This window comes from Tachysurus fulvidraco, chromosome 13 (assembly GCF_022655615.1).
Source record: "Tachysurus fulvidraco isolate hzauxx_2018 chromosome 13, HZAU_PFXX_2.0, whole genome shotgun sequence".
Classification (NCBI taxonomy): Eukaryota; Metazoa; Chordata; class Actinopteri; order Siluriformes; family Bagridae; genus Tachysurus; species Tachysurus fulvidraco.
In genome coordinates, this window is record NC_062530.1 from 23597885 (window position 1) to 23612339 (window position 14455).

Genomic DNA, 14455 nt, shown 5'->3' on the forward strand with positions numbered 1-14455 from the left:
CAAACAGCATCACACAAATTTATATTGTATAGTAAGAACATATGAAATATCCAAAATGGCTATTGAAAGAGATAATGATCTAATAAATTGCATGGATGGTCATGGAGGGAGACGGCCACATGGACAGAGACGGACATTTTTCCCGCCCTACTGCCTGCAGGATGAAGCTGTTTTTGAGGCTAGTGATGTTTGTCTTGACGCTGCAGAAGCGTTTGCCAGAGGGAAGAGAGGAGTAAAGTGTATGAGCCAATTGCAAGGCAGCCAAGATGATGGACTGTGCCCTTGAAAGGCATTTAGTGGTGAAGATGTGCAGGAGTTATGGAAGCTTATTAGCAAAGCCTTTTATACAGGTCTTGCAGTCAGAGCACCCTTTAACATAATATTCACTTTTACCATAAACAGTGGGAGGGAAGTCCACTGTGTGGGCTGAAAAAGTAAAGTATGAAGAAAACATCTTCAGATGAAGAAACAACGGATTGCAGATTGTTGAATGATAACTGGTTTGGGAGTCCAGCTAATCCTGTTGTTATCTTTTGATAGATAGATAGATAGATAGATAGATAGATAGATAGATAGATAGATAGATAGATAGATAGATAGATAGATAGATAGATAGATAGATAGATAGATAGATAGATAGACAGAGACAGAGACAGAGAGCGAGAGAGAGACAAAGAGAGTCAGAGACAGAGAGAAAGAGAGAGAGCGAGAGTCAGAGAGAGAGAGAGAGAGACAGAGAGAGAGAGTCAGAGACAGAGAGAGAGAGAGAGAGAGAGAGAGAGAGAGAGAGAGAGAGAGAGAGAGAGAGAGAGAGAGAGAGAGAGAGATGAATAAAGATGGCCGTGCACGAGGTAAACGGCAGTTTGAGTTGTGTATTTTTGGGGCAGCTTGTTTTTGCCTGTCAGTGTGCAGAACAAGCTGAACGTGATTCCAAACAAGAGCATCTTTTCTTCCAGTCAGTTTTTCTCACCGTTCCTGGTGGCGCCCCGTGCAGGAGGAGCAGTGGCGCGTGTCCCAGGTAGCGCAGCGTGCAGTTCTCACTGGAACACGATCATCTTCCCGCTGTGTGGAATAGAGCAGAGAAACAGGAGGGAATTTACCGTCGCGTCTTCCTGAGAAAAAGCTCAACACGCGAGTCATCGATCCCGGACAGCGCGCGCACCAGCTCGAGCCCGCAGCCCGGCATTCACACATCGCAGGTAAACTTCCAGCTGGAGCTGTTTCCTCAGCACCAGTGATGAGATCACAACTCTCCTTATCATTATGACATTTTACATGGATTCTAGTCGTTTGTTTTATCGGTGCCGCTTAAGTTATATCATATAACCGGTGGTGGGGAAACAAACCCCATCTCAGCACTCACGGTTCCGACAAACAATAATGCAAACCTGATCAACACAACACACGTGGGTCACGGTTTAACTATGCAAGATCACAGCAGAGACCAAACACCTTGTGGTTTATGGCACAGGTTCCCAGTCCTGAGGAACCTCCTAGATAAAGTCTAGATAAACTTCATGTGATGCAAATAAAAAAAAAAGTGATAAGGCAAATAAAAAGACCACTAAATTAAACCCCCTGTGAAACTTATGAACTGTTTTATACTGAAAAAAATAATAATTTGTTTTAGGGATTTTGTTGCTATTTCTTAGTTAGTGGGGTTTTCATGTTATTCTCATGAGACATTAGTGGTTATGGGGGAAAAAAGTCAATGCAGAGATTCATTACAAAGTAAATACGAGCTACTAATGACTTTATATCCATCAGCAAAATTAAGTTCTCTATATTTCTGAAAAACGCAGTGAAAGACGTGTACTGGCGAGATCTGGTGAGCACAGAGAATAAAGCGCTTTGGAAAAGCACATAACACTGTGTATGGAAAACAGAGGGAGAAAAAGAGGTCAAGTTTCCCTATTTTTTCATCTCCTCTTCTAACTCAGAATGAGGATGTGAGCACCAGGTGCCGAATGTGGATCATCAGAGGTGCTGAAACACACCAAACTCAATTGCTGTAACTGATTACTGCTTAATATGGCAGTGAAGAACAGAAGGGTGTTGGAGCGTTGCTGCAGTCATGGTACTAATAGAGAGGAAAATAGGTCTCGCAAACAGAAATATGAAGGATATAAAGTATAGCCTGTTCTGTACTTTTACTCGTCCCAGAGTTCATTCTTAATTCTGATTGGTCAGAAAGTGAAGATTAATTTTCTATTACAGAACTTGACATTAGCGAGCTCAAAGACAACCCAAGGTTTATATTAATACACTCATTACTCAAGTCCTCTGCAAAATATGTGCTTTATTGTGAGGAGAGAAACTTTCTGCTTTTTTTTTCCTTAATCATTTTAGAGAAAGGGGGGGCACGGTGGCTTAGTGGTTAGCACGTTTGCCTCACACCTCCAGGGTTGGGGGTTCGATTCCCGCCTCCGCCTTGTGTGTGTGGAGTTTGCATGTTCTCCCCGTGCCTCGGGGGTTTCCTCCAGGTACTCCGGTTTCCTCCCCCGGTCCAAAGACATGCATGGTAGGTTGATTGGCATCTCTGGAAAATTGTCTGTAGTGTGTGAGTGTGTGAGTGAATGAGAGTGTGTGTGTGTGTGCCCTGTGATGGGTTTGGATAAGCGGTAGAGAATGAATGAATGAATGAATGAATTTTAGAGAAAGATGCTGTAATACAAGTGATAACAGGAACTCATTTGTATTGTGGATGTTCTGCATCATTAAATATATATATATATATATATATATATATATATATATATATATATATATATATATATATATATATATATATATATTTATATATATAAATGACTAAAAAAGTCATGTTCTCAATAGAAGTCAAGTTTTGACTAGAAATGTTAGCATTGGCAAATGGCTTTGTTAAAAGAAGAATAAAATATTAAATTGCATGATATTAATATCAAACAATAAAATATGTGCTTTTACTGGAAAATAATCAACTTCAGAATTTTAACATCACTCAGCCATATTTTCTTCCTTCTTTAATTGTTGTCTCGTTAGATAATAGTTGTCATTAATTATACACCTTTGGGATTTAAAGTTAAACATATAATTGTAATGAGTCTGTCTGTGTTTTCCTTTGTTTCTGTCTGCTGTCATTGGCCCCGCCCACTTATTTGTTACCATGGACATTAATTGCACTCAATCTCTTCCCCGGGTGTTTTGTCCTAGTCTTTGATTGTCTCCACCTTATGATTGGTTCTTGTTCACTATATCTACTCTGCTTGTCCACTTCCCTGGTGTAAGTTGTTGTTGGTGTAGTATGGTCTCTGTCTCTGTCTCTGTCTCTGTCTCTGTCTCTGTCTCTGTCTCTGTCTCTGTCTCTGTCTCTGTCTCTGTCTCTGTCTCTGTCTCTGTCAATGTCAATGTCAATGTCTCTGTCTCTGTCTCATTTTTGCCTGCCTATCTGTTGTTTATTTCTTGTTTTGATTTAGTAAAAGTTCAAACTGCACTTGGATCCTCACTCGCCTTTGTCTAATCGTGACAATAATAATGACACTAAATGAGTAAAAATACATTTTACCTTGTAACTAATAAACTTTAATTTAACTAAAAGCAAAGATCCCTGACCACTTTTAAAGGATTTCAAAATTTGTAGAAGTTGTAAAATAATTTTCCTTTTTCAGAACATCAAAGCACAAAGCTCCATAATTATCAACTGCTTCAATCGGTTTGATTTTTAAATACTTTCATGGATTTTATAGCTGCAGTTCTTTCAGACATTAATGATACTGAAAAATATGTGGGAGATTGAACTATGCTGAAGTTAACACTCCATGTATTTGATCAGTTTTACACATTTTTATGCTGTAGTGTGATTGTACATGTGTGTGGTGTTTATTTAATGGTTTTTGCATTACTGGACTACTTTAGTTAGCAGCCACAAGCCCAGTGCTGGTGTGATCAGCTTCTGGGTTCCTTACATACAAACAGCCAAAACAGTTCTTTCCTTCAACACTTCATGTGGCTTTTAAATAAAAATATTTGGGCACAGGCCTGTAAGTGGAGCCACATAAACAGTCGGCATGGCAGATTGTTAGCCTTTGTATTGGGTAAAGTGTGTATTACAGTCTATTGTATATTGCCACAGTGGAAAGGAGGTCACTCATACAAGGCTTCATGCCACTGTAATATAAAATCAATACTTTCTCACACACTTCTGTCCGATTCTGTCATCCAGTGCAACGTCAAGGATGTTCTGATAAACACAGTGCAAGTTCTTAGTCTATATATGTAGAACATCCATCATACAAGACAATGAAAAAGATAATTTACATATTAAAAGGAGCACTCAAATGTACAAATTGTTAGATCTCTCATCGCATAGGTTTTTTTGTCAGATTGTCCATCAGATTGACTTTGGTGTCCAGCTGTGGAAATCTGTCACTAAATAGAGAAGGAATGGATCTGACTGGTAGAACGGCTGGTAGAATAAATAAGGTTAGTGTGTTGTCATGGTTACACATTGCCATAGACCTGATGATATTTGTTCTAAATGACTGCTTAGAGATTGACAATGTCATGTACAGAATAGGGTCAAAGATGTGCCTCACTTTGTTGACTTTTTTGCTCTTTGCACACACTGTCTAACATGTTCAGTCATTTTGCTCATACTGTACAATATTTCAGTTGTTGCTGTTTTTGCACAACCTTATACACTATCTCAGGGACCTGCTGCTAAGAAACTGTGTTCATTCTAGTATTAGTGCACGCAATATTGTCTGAACTTTACGTACAGTACTGATGCTGGTCGGTCGGCGCTGTTTTTTGTTTAATATCTTTTGTGTACTGTCTTTTTTGTATTTTGAGTATTGTCTTGTAACCTTTTGTCTGCACTGTCTTGTCTGTCTTGTCCTGCACTGTCTTGTCTGTCTTGTCTTGCACTGTTTGCATCAGGTTGCACAGTTGCACGTTATGTGGCTAAGACTACTTACTAAGTCCTTAGCCCTGTCTTTGTTTTATGTAGCACCCTGATCCTATGTTGTCTCATTTCACTGTGTACTGCAACAGCTATATGTGGTTGAAATGACAATAAAAGCTTCTTGACTTGACTTGACTTGACTTGACTTGACAATCTATTGAGAGCATTTTACGGTTCACTGTGATGCAAGCCGAGAACGCGGCGTTCGGACCACTAGGGATCGGTTCTCTAAAGACTTTTATATTTCACCAAACTAAACCACAAGTAGGGGGGCACGGTGGCTTAGTGGTTAGCACGTTTGCCTCACACCTCCAGGGTTTGGGGTTCGATTCCCTCCTCCACCTTGTGTGTGTGGAGTTTGCATGTTCACCCCGTACCTCAGGGGTTTCCTCCGGGTACTCCGGTTTCCTCCCCCGGTCCAAAGACATGCATGGTAGGTTGATTGGCATCTCTGGAAAATTGTCCGTAGTGTGTGAGTGTGTGAGTGAATGAGAGTGTGTGTGTGCCCTGTGATGGGTTGGCACTCCGTCCAGGGTGTACCCTGCCTTGATGCCCGATGACACCTGAGATAGGCACAGGCTCCCCATGACCCTAGAAGTTTGGATAAGTGGTAGAAAATGAATGAATGAATGAATGAATGAATGAATAAACCACAAGTGACCTTAATATTAGTGTGCTTAAAGCATCTTTGACTACTCCCATCTCTCCAACTACATCACATGCATTCATGTTTATCCATTTAGCATACGCTTTTATTCAAAGTGACGTACAATTAGGAGTAAGTTCTATCACTGAAGGACAGTCAGTTGGAAGGTTCTAGAAATGGACTTCACTCCTCACTGAGTAGGAAATACAGGCATCAGTTGTTTTCGGAAAAATCTGTGCGAGCATAAAGATTTTTTTTGTGTGTGTGTAGTATCGAGAAAGATCACTGTGTGTTTGTCTCAGGTCATGGATATGTTTCTTGTAATTCTACAGAGAGAAGAATTTGACATCATTGACCTTATTGAGTGAAAACACACCTGGGAAAAAACAGACAATGTGTGGCCTGGTTTAGATCTCATATAACAGAGCGTTTCCTGTTTGTTAGCATGACTGGCAAGCAGGTTAATAGGGTCCAATGAGAAACAGACTGTTGCTGTCATCCGTCTCCTTCACAAGGCCGTTTCCATCAGCTGCTGCTATAGCTTTACCTCGATGACTTACATCATTAAAAATACGAGTATTTTATAGTGCCTTTGTATTATTTTTGTATACAATCTGAAATCTATCCCTGAGCAAATTTGTATCTGTAACCCATATAGAAAATGAGAAACGGATCAGAGGAGCGTCTCTTCACACACGTGCACTCGCGACATGTCCTTGAGACGATGTGATGACATTTTCTGAGAAATGCTCAGTTGGATATAACTCTAAAGCACACACAAAAAAAAAATCCCTTGAGCCGCCTGCACCTGGCAACCGAGAGAGAAGTGACAGTGACATCCCTGTGAATGCTAAATCAAAGGCACAGCGCTTGGCTAGGCATGCTAATGCAGGCTAGATGTAACCTCGCAGGCTTACATGTTTTATTAATGCTGTGCTGGTTAGCATGCTGTCTGTATATTACTGTATATACTGTATATATTTATAGGAATTTTCAGAAAATAGTGAATAGTCTGTAGTGCAGACAACATGAGAATAGATGAGAAAGCTTATCGAGTGCGTTCGGAGGAAGAAAGCTTCAGGTTATTATGGCATTAACCAGATCGTTTGTTCAAACCAAACAAAACGTATAGTTCTGCTATTTGTCCTTTTGTTTGGTTCGTACTCTGAGCTGATGTTGTTTGTAAGTCCCTTTACTTTTTAATTTAATTTGAAGAAAAGAAATAAACACATTTTTTATTATTTTCACTCTAGAAGTGTTACACAGGCTTAAATACTGTAAATGAGCCTAAATGAAGGCTAAGTGTTAGTAGTCAGCTATGCTAATGCGTGGTGTTATGAGTCTACAGAAATGAGAATATGAGTTTTATAATTAAAGGCTGTTCCAGTCTCAATGTGGCATTTAGACCAGTCAGAGCGGACTAAATGCTAGTATCATTAACAGACCAATGATAAAGTGCTAAACTATATCTAGCATTAGTTGTCTTTGCTGATAAGATGAGATAGATTACATGGCTAAGTGTCTTTATTGCTAATCCAGCTTCATGTTTTTATCCCTTCCAGTTGGGTCCGATGGAGGTTTAACACCATTAAACTGAGCAAAAACTTTGCCAACAAAATATCCCAGTATTTTTTCTTCCCATATTTGTCTCGTTATATGCCTCCAAATCTAAGTGTGTGAACATTGTGTCAGATTTATGAACACAAAATATAAGAATACATTTCCATTTTCAGGGTGGATAATTGGGATGAAAAGAAAATATGGTGATGTACTTGTAAGTGTGTATGTGCAAGGAGGGGTTTGGATAATGGCTCGTGTGTGTGTGTGTGTGTGTGTGTGCGTGCGTGCGTGCGTGCGCGTGCGTGCGCGTGCGCGCGCGTGTGTGTGCGTGTGTGTGCGTGCGTGTGTGTGCGTGTGTGTGCGTGTGTGTGCGTGTGTGTGCGTGTGTGTGTGTGTGTGCGTGTGTGTGTGTGTGTCTTTTATATTTGGATCAAAGTGCCATCATGGCTGCAGGCAGGGTGAACTGAGAAAGAGCAGCATGTGATTTTTTTCATGATTATTTCATAAATTCATAAAAGGCTCAGAACTGCGTGGAGGTCAGCGCTTAAGGAGAAGAAAGAACCATCTCTCTTTTTGCTCGCCTTCTTCTGTTTGATCTCTCCCTCGCTCTCTTACCCCCTTAACCTTCTCTCCCTTTACAAGTAAACACACTTTTAACTGACACCACACACACATCAGTGTGTTACTGTTGCTGCTGCATGAAACCTACTGACTTTCTGCCAGATTTCTGCTAACTGTTTCTGGCTGCAGCTGATGAGTTCCACGGGTCAGGAGCAGTGTATATTTTCAAATAAATGTGCAGTTTAATTAGATTTTAATAGTTTAAATAAAGAGCAGAGGTGTACTGTAAGTCACTCTGTTTTCTCTAAGTGTGTTGAATGATGGGACTTCTTTGAGATCGAGGTGATAACTAGGGGTCCAAGCACTGAAAGAGCCAGCAGGAGCCTAATATTTTATTCATTCATTCTTCTTCAGGAGCCACTTTATCATGGTCAGAATCACTGTGGAACCCCTCGAACACCAAGTATGGACTTATAATTACGGACGCTGTCTAATTTTATCCAGGTTTCAGCAAAAGTGACGGGGATGATTTTGAGACTCGTATTCACGGGAGTTACTCGGACCATTTTTTTCTTTGTTTGTGCAGTGGCAGAGAGGAAATTGTGACAAAAGGACACCTCTGTTTTACAATTTAATAGATAATGTAAAAAATGTAAAAATTAAATAGATTATGTCTGAAGTACAAATGACATTTAAATAGCTTGAACACGTCTTCGAACTGGTTTCAGCTCAGTTTATGGAATTTATCAGACACTGTTTTCCAGAGTGACTTACTGTACAGAAGTGCTTTAAAGCCTCTAAGAATAAAGCCAGATACTGGTTCACTACTGTACATCATAGATTAGAAACAACATCAGTCTGAAGACCCTGTTGAGAGGAAATACAGCAAGAAATACACACAGACATTTCAAAAACAGATGTAGGTCTTTATATGTGGTTTGAAGACATCCAGGGACTCAGATATTCTGACAATTACGCTATCCTTAAAAATATTTTGGTTTGCAGTAACAGTAAAAAAAAATCATTGGCGCATCATTGCAAACCTGATTTTGATCCTGGGCACAGTTTTTTCAGAACTTTGTGCCAAGTTAATGCGGTGTCGAGCTGTTTTAATTCATTTTTTAGATGTATTATGGTGCCCGAACCCATTAATATTATTTTATTGCTTTTGTGTTAGTCGTTTGAAGAGTAAAAAAAAACAAAAACAGGTCGGTCTTAACGCAAATATACAACTGGCAAGTCGGTCGGACTTAAAGCAAAAATAAAAAATAAAAAATTGAGTCGGTCCTAAATTGACAGGGTCGGTCGGGTTACAGCAAACAAGAATATTTTTAAGGATGGCCTTAGTGGAAGTTCATTCCACCGCATGATGTCACAGTGTGAAGTTTTTACTTGGCAGATCGGTAGAGATTTGAACTCTTGGCCGATTTGTATCGGTTAAATAACCGAGTAAGGTTGGTAAGTTGGATAGGTGGAGATCAACTAGTCCAGGGTGGTGGACTACTGATTGGTAGGGTGTGAGTTTGAATCCCAGGATCACCAATCTGTGCCCCTGAGCAATTGCCTTAATTCTTAAATGCTCAGCTCTATAAATGAGAAATGTAAGTCGTTCTGGATAATGAAATGGTCTTGTTCTGCTGTGCCGTGATGTGGAGCTTCGTACCGTACAGTCAGTACCCTCTCAATATGGCAGACATTTTCTGACTGGTGTCTCACCTGAAGCAGTCTCTCACCTGTCTCACCAGACAATGTCTTCACACTGCAAATCATTCAGTCTGAACACATGAGAGAGTGTCATTGTAGCCGCTCTCCTCTACTCTCTGTAGGGTTGGGAATTAAAGCGTCTAGTTTGTTTGATCAAATTAAGGAAACGGGACACTGCTGGAAATTACGCTTTTTTGTTGGACTTCACACAATGTATAAAGAAACTTTCTGTTAAGTTGTCAGTTTAATTATACCAACCATTTTACTGACATGATGGAGCTTAAGGATTTCTGGGTCATCCCTTATATATCAATTAAAATAGCCATTCATCATGGCAAAAAATCTTTATTGTGCCAAATCCGTAATCATGGTATAATCAGTGCATCATTGCATAATATGTTTATATCATTTTGTAGCTTTTTATACGTGTGTAGACGTGTGAAATTATATTACAGCCTGCATTTACTCACAATTAATATTGAGATGTAGTGTTTTTTGTTCATATACAGGATTAAACACTAAACTGTACACTGCTAAGAGCTTGTTAGAGTCTTTAATATCAATACATATCAATAAATACGTTAAAATGATGCTATAAGTTATGTATGATTTGTTCTGCTTCTATGTAGTTGGTATGCAGTTATTATGTCTGTATTAAGTATAATGTATGAGATATGGCTGTAATGTTTTACGTATGCTCAGTGTGGCAGAAACACAGCTAAGAAATGTTAAATAAATGTGAAAATAAATAAAGGCTTTTTTTTTAGAGCTGTTGTATTCCACCAGGTGGCAAAGAAAAAAAAGTGTCAGGAGTTATTGGGAGAATCCCTAGCTTGATCACTAGGGGGCGCTGGAAGAAGGTTTATGTATGTATTATTGTATTTATTCCCATGTAGGCGGTGCCACGCCCTTTCCTATTGTTTTTCAGCCATCGTTTCCTTTCCTTTGATGCATGGCTCTATATAAGTTTGCTATGTAGTCTTTGTGGTCACTAGCCATTGTTTCATGTTTGCACGTTACGATTGGATGTGTTTAAGATTTTCATGGTTTTGTTATTTGTCCTGTGTTGAATGTACCTCTCCTTTACTTTTTCTTTTACTTTTGTAAATTAAAGCCGTAATTCAAGGGAAAATAAGGAAGAAGTTGAAAAAGCAGGAAAACATTAGGAAAAGATGTGACACCACCCACATGGGAATAAACACAATAATATATAATATAAGCCGTTTGCCAGCGCCCCCTAGTGATCAAGCTAGGGATTCTCCCAATAACTCCTGACAATATGCTAAATATTTGTTTTTTATAACTCATCTAATTGTCATTTCGAAAAAAAAATGCACAAGAAATGAGGTTTTCACAGCAACAGCATTTTTTAAACTATTTTGATTGGTCAATTAAATTTATTTTAGTTCCAGGTTGTAGGACTCCAGAATGCAAGCTTACAACCTCCAGGTTTCTTCTACATACAGTATCATCTCAGGGGTGTGTTCCTTCCTGGATGCACTGTCGCAGTGTTGAGAAATGTGTGTGTTCATCCAGGTGTGATGGTTACTGAATTATTCTGCATCTCTAAAGATGTTCACTCAAACACGGTTTTAGATCCCAGCAGGAGTCAGAAGCACTCGTGCCAACAGAGAACGAATAATGTTCATCAGATTAAGAGCAGTAATTGCAGTGGTGAACATAATAATCTAAACTATAATGTAATAAATGTAACAGCAGGGTTTTCCCCAACAGTGTTTTATTCATTCAGACTGTTAAATAGTCTGCAAAGTGAAATACTGAAGAGTGAGTGAGTGAGTGAGTGAGTGAGTGAGTGAGTGAGTGAGTGAGTGAGTGAGTGAGTGAGTGAGTGAGTGAGTGAGTGAGCGAGTGAGCGAACGAGTGAATGAGTAAGTGTATATGTGTGTGTGAGTGAGTGAGTGAGGGAGTGAGTAAGTGAGTGAGGGAGTGAGTGCATGAGTGAGTGTGTGAGTGAGTGAGCGAGCTAGCTAGTGAGCGAGCAAGTGAGTGAGTGAGTAAGTGAGTGAGTGAGTGAATAAGTGTGTATGTGTGTGAGTGAGTGAGTAAGTGAGTGAGCGAGCGAGCGAGTGACTGAGTGACTGAGTGAGTGAGTGAGTGAGCTATTAAGTGAGTAAGTAAGTGAGTGAGCGAGTGAGTGAGCGAGCGAGTGAGTGAGTGAGTGAGTGACTGAGTGACTGAGTGAGTGAGTGAGCTATTAAGTGAGTGAGTAAGTGAGTGCGCGAGTGTGTGAGCGGGTATGTGAGTGTGTGAGTGAGTGCGCGAGTGTGTGAGCAGGTATGTGAGTGAGTGTGTGAGTGAGTGCACGAGTGTGTGAGCGGGTATGTGAGTGAGTGTGTGAGTGAGTGCACGAGTGAGCGAGGGAGTGTCCGAGTGTGTAAATGAGTGACAGTTACACAAATGCACAGTGCAACCAAGATTTATTAGAAAGGGCTAACAAGTAATTAATTCAATTCAATTTATTTGTTTAGCACTTTTAACAATTCACATTGTCTCAAAGCAGCTTTACAGAAGTTTAAAATTAAGTACCTCTAATGATCAATCCTGAGGTGATGATGGTGAGGAAAACCTCCCTGAGATGATATGAGGAAGAAACCTTGATAGGAACCAGAGCCAGCAGTGAACCTCATCCTCATCTACACCGAACAGAAATAATATAAATGTAAATAATGTCCTTTCTACAACAGTTTATAGTCCAGTAGAATTAAGCAACCAGGAGCTCCTGAGGAACTAACAGGTCAGAGTCATTACTGAGATCATTACAGAATTAACACTAACTCCTTCCTGCTGAAGTCTTCAGATGTTTACTGATGAAAATCCGAGCACACAATTACAGGAAATAATAACCATATAAGTCCATAAACCGGAACATAGAGTAACAAGATATAAACGATTTGTTATTAATTAGATATTAATTAGTTATTAATTAATTAGAGAGTTTTATAGGGTTAATGTACGAGCACTATGATGGGAGGTGAGCTGAGGTGTGTTTTCCACTATGTAAGGTATTATGCAATCTTGTCGAACTTTTGTAGTGTTTCAATTCTATTAATATCTCCTGTAAATTTTATTTGATTTTCACTTCCTCATGCCCTCATGGGGCTGATTGTTGTCGTGTTGCTACATTATTGAAAAGGATAAATGAAATAGATGCAGACTGTAACACCATTATCAATACCACAACTCGACAAAGTCTGCCTCGGTTAAACAATCAATGGCCCGTCTGCCTGTGAGGCACTGGCTTATGTATCGCTTTCAACCACACACACACACACACACACACACACACACACACACACACACACACACACACACACACACACACACACACACACACACACACACAGAGAACAATTACAGGAGCACACAGACTTGGTTGTGCCATAAGATAAACCCTTGTGTCTCTTTATGTGACTGGACAGCAAATCTTTCAGACACGTATCAACTCATTTAGACTTACAAGTGTGAATTCTGTGGCGTTTGTGATAACCAGGGAGTCTAACGTTCAGAAAGATGCAGGACAGCAATGTCACTCATCATTCCTGGATTGATGGACCATTCTGTCTTTACTGTTTTTTTTTTTTTTTTTATTAAAGGGTGATTCAACACATTGTTTACAGCCAGTCCAGGGATTAGGAGCCTGGGTGGAATTGGAGCAGTTTTTATGCTAGGGGATTTCCTTGATTTTAACACAGCCACTAAAGATGAGGTGGCAAAACTGGTTTAACTGAGGGGCAAGATTCTTAAAAGAACAAAGACGATTGTGAAATGGAAATCTCTCTCTCTCTCTCTCTCTCTCTCTCTCTCTCTCTCTCTCTCTCTCTCTCTCTCTCTCTCTCTCTCTCTCTCTGTTAACTGTGATAGTCTTTGGTAAACTCCACCAAAATGTTATCTATTGTACATTGTAATCATTTGTAACATTAACTCTGGAGTTATTATGTCGCTTTGTAGAAGCCAACATTCTCTTTTCCTATTTATGCTTAGACAAAAATTTATCACGAGTAACTCCTCCTAAGGCTTTTGAGCCACATGCACCAAATTCAGATATGTTGTAGATCCTGGTCTGAAGTTTGTTGCTCTTACTTTTCTAAAGGATCCGAGTATATATATATATATATATATATATATATATATATATATATATATATATATATATATATATATATATATATATATTATTATTATATTATATTATTATTATAACTCGGCAAACTTTCGAACTATCTACACCAAACTCGGCCAGCTCCTTTAGGGTGATACTCTGAACAAAGGTTTAAGTTGGTGTACCGACTGGCCTTTCGGTTGTCCCGCAGCCCCGCCCCCAAAATATGCAAAATCAAAAAACTTTTTACAACATGGACATGTGACATATCAAAACACTCAGAACAATGAGGGGAACTACCTCACGGGTATTCTGGTCATGTCACGTGACGTCACGTGAAAATCAATAATTAGCACAACATGGACATGTGACATATCAAAGCACTTAGAACAATGAGGGGAACTACCTCAAGAGTTTTCGGATGACATCACATGCTTGTCTCCACTTGCCTCCAAATATTTTCGCACCCTAGCTTTCTGTCCACATGCCTCCAAACATAACACAGATCCTTATGTCCACTCGCCTCCAAAAAACACCGGCCTTTGCGAATACTTGCTTCGTCAAAGCCAACATCAAAGTTTGTTGCGATGAACTTTACAAATCTAGTTATCACTTGTTGTCTCTAATACAGTCCATGTGTTCATATCCAGCTTTTTTTTAAACACATCAACGAACGTTAAACTCCCTGCTGGTTATTAGCTGACTGACCAGATGCTCCATGATTTCTCCATGTTACTGAACATCATCAATTTTCATTCAGCACAGCAGGAGCCGATGGGACTTTCTTTTCTCTTTACTGTTTTTTTTTTCTGCCGAGAGTGAAATGATCTCTTTTTGTTCTGCCTGCGGTCAGGATTTTGTTGTGATACGGAAGATTCCCACATCGTCCATTGAGCACTTAGAGTGCGTTAAATCTAGTTTT

The 14455-nt window shown here is 39.6% G+C and overlaps 1 protein-coding gene across 1 annotated transcript in view; it reads left to right on the top strand.

Moving 5' to 3' along the window:
* Positions 1-822: 822 nt before the first annotated feature.
* LOC113652280 (carbohydrate sulfotransferase 8-like) overlaps positions 823-14455 on the top strand; it is a 76029-nt gene continuing 62396 nt past the window's right edge. Inside the window, exon 1 of the mRNA XM_027161219.2 lies at positions 823-1199. The gene's annotated coding sequence lies outside the window, so the exon portion shown is untranslated. The remainder of the gene's footprint in view (positions 1200-14455) is intronic.